Source organism: Branchiostoma floridae, chromosome 15, assembly GCF_000003815.2.
Source record: "Branchiostoma floridae strain S238N-H82 chromosome 15, Bfl_VNyyK, whole genome shotgun sequence".
Lineage (NCBI taxonomy): Eukaryota > Metazoa > Chordata > Leptocardii > Amphioxiformes > Branchiostomatidae > Branchiostoma > Branchiostoma floridae.
Genome location: NC_049993.1, coordinates 1243638 through 1246516, shown reverse-complemented (window position 1 = coordinate 1246516; position 2879 = coordinate 1243638).

Here is a 2879-nt window from a genome sequence, read left to right as displayed (position 1 = left end):
AGGTGTAAATACATAAGGCCACACCAATTTAATGTCTTGGTTCACGGATTTTTTCATAAAAAATATGGAGCGAGAGGGCGAAATAAAAATAAAAACAAAAATTGTAAAATGGTTGGGGTAAAGGTAAGGGCTAATCCAATACATAAAGAATAAAAAGTTTTCAGCTTGAAAAAAGTATGAAAACACTATTACTGTACAGTAACAACACCTGTACCCACACTTTAAGGAGCTTATAATATAAAGGCCAATTTACTACACCAGAAAGTTGGTGAATGGTTTCATTAATGGTGAAAATTTGCTGAGTGGTAATTTTTATTTTTATTTTTTTTTCCAAAAAATAGGAGCGAGCGAATCCGTGAACCAAGAAATTAAATTGGTGTGGCCTAAAAGCTAGGTGTGTGTGGAGAGTGTTCAGTACCAAGGACAGGTATATACATGGTTACATATCTGACAGGTGTGATGATTAGCATCAAAGCTAGATATGTAGAGTATGTGAGTGTTCATGTTTGTGTCTGTATGTATTTGCATATGTGTTAGTGTGTTGAAATAGTGCTCAAAGTCAATGATAGTTATTACCTGTACAAAAACCGGTTTCTCTAATTGGACCGGTCCGGAAAAACCGGACCTGAAAAAAACCGGTGGACAGGATGTTGGACCTATTAGAAAATAAAAGATTAGATGATCTGAAATTCACACGTTTTGGGGCTTACCGGTCGAAGCAGAGTAGAGCTTATATACTCTCCAAGCAGAGGTTGGTGGGGAAAATCGTGACCTTTTCCTTCAATAATTTTTTTAGACCGGCCTTCCCACAAAAGAGAGGCTGGTCAAAAAAAATTATGAAAGGAAAAGGTCACGACTCAGGTGTGTAGTGACTCAGGTGTGGCTCTCTACGAACACGGAGTGACTCAGGTGTGTAGTGACTCAGGTGTGGCTCTCTACGAACACGGGGTGACTCAGGTGTGTAGTGACTCAGGTGTGGCTCTCTACGAACACGGAGTGACTCAGGTGTGTAGTGACTCAGGTGTGGCTCTCTACGAACACGGAGTGACTCAGGTGTATCATCATGACATGTATCCAACAGATTTATTTCTTGATTCAGTCTGGATGATGTAACAAGCTCAGTATTCAACTAGAAAGGCAAGGTTTTACAAAAATGCAGAATTTTTAGCCTTGTGTCAAGCTACTCGCATTATGCTATACCATAAGGCTTACCCCAAAGACGTGTGAACTTGATCTAGTGTGTGCTAGTAAAGTAAATTAAATGGGAGTATCTGATAGCCAGTCCAGGCAGACAGCACTGGCAGTGCCTTTCCCGTAAACTTCTCTGCTAGGTGGAAGAAAGATAAAGAATGCACCAGAAAATAAACAATATGTTTTCTTCTTCGGCGAAAACATTGAAATTTTTCTTGACACGACAAAAGTACAGCGACTTTCGTAAGGTTTACATGTATTACAACTACTTACAGTAAACAGACATATATGGATTTCTACAGGTACTCGTATATCTAGCATGTCATTTACACTATTGGTTCTACGGTATAAGCATTTGTGGATATATTTGCTTACTTGTACACAGTCATAGGGCCTTCACACTGAAACCAAATTAGCAGGAATCTGACAAACAAGCAGAACCAGCCGGAATGGAGTATTTCAAAAACTCGTGCCACATTCGGATGGGAATTCCAAAAGGACCTTATATCCCCTTACCATGTTAACACGAGAAGGAATGACCCAAAACGCCGTCTGTGAATTCGTAGTTTTATTGCCTCCCAGAACGTAGTTGAATTTATCTAACGAACAGAGAGAAGCAAATTCTTTAGAGCAAGCGGAAGTGAACAACTTTGTGCGTTTTTGTCGTGAACTCTATAACAAGTCAAAGTGGCGTTCGTCTTCGATCTCATTTGGGCAGAATGGACAAAACCTCTGGTCACGGGGAATTTTAGTATATCTTCCGGCTTCTACATTTAGTTTGTGACTACAGATTCTTATGTTTATGATTGCTCTACGAAGTTCAAAACTGTGGCGTTATATTCGAAATATACTGTAAATGCATTAAAGTTCGTGAGGATTTAATTTCGCGGTAGCGGGAAAAAACTTTTCGCGGTGGTTTTAAGTTCGCGGTAGCACCATGCACTGTAGTCTCTTGCTGTCATGGAAAACGTTCGCGGTAGTTTTAAGTTCGCGGTGAAGCGGCCACCGCGAAAACCGCGAACATTAAACCACCGCGAAAGTTTCTGTGTTTACAATTTGTTTGTCCGTATCCGAAGTTTCCTTCAGCGTAGAATAGATGGAAAGTTTTGAGCTATTTTGAATATAAGAATGTCATTCTTGTACGTATATATCCTGTAAACGCTGTCGTAATTGGTCGGTTAGCATATCAACATGTTTAAACCTCGGGTTTGTCCGTACATGCCCAAAACCATTAACGTTATAGTTTAGAATGTCACTTAGTTAGTTTAATACGTGATTCGTCCATTGTATTCGTATTCACCGGAAAGTAAGACATCGTATGCTTCACGGAGAATCTTCGGGTAAGTTTGCTAGATGGTGCCCGGGTATTTGATTAATTGTATCTCAGCATTGATCGAAATGGGGAAGGTTTCTAATATAGCAGCCGACTTACCAAAAACCGTCAAGGGAAAAGCTGTAGTGAAGAAGCACCTCTTGCGGACAGTGTGGTAACTGCAGTTACGGGCGGAATGAATACCGTTTCCTTCGTTTTAGATTTGGTTTACTTTATTTGTTGCCTAAAGGACAAATATGCTTGCAATAGAAAGCAATATGCCACCAGAAAAAACTGATAATCTACTTCATGTGCGGCCATAAAAGGTTCGTATATTGTTAAACTATATTTTACATGTATGTACTATGGACGTGCC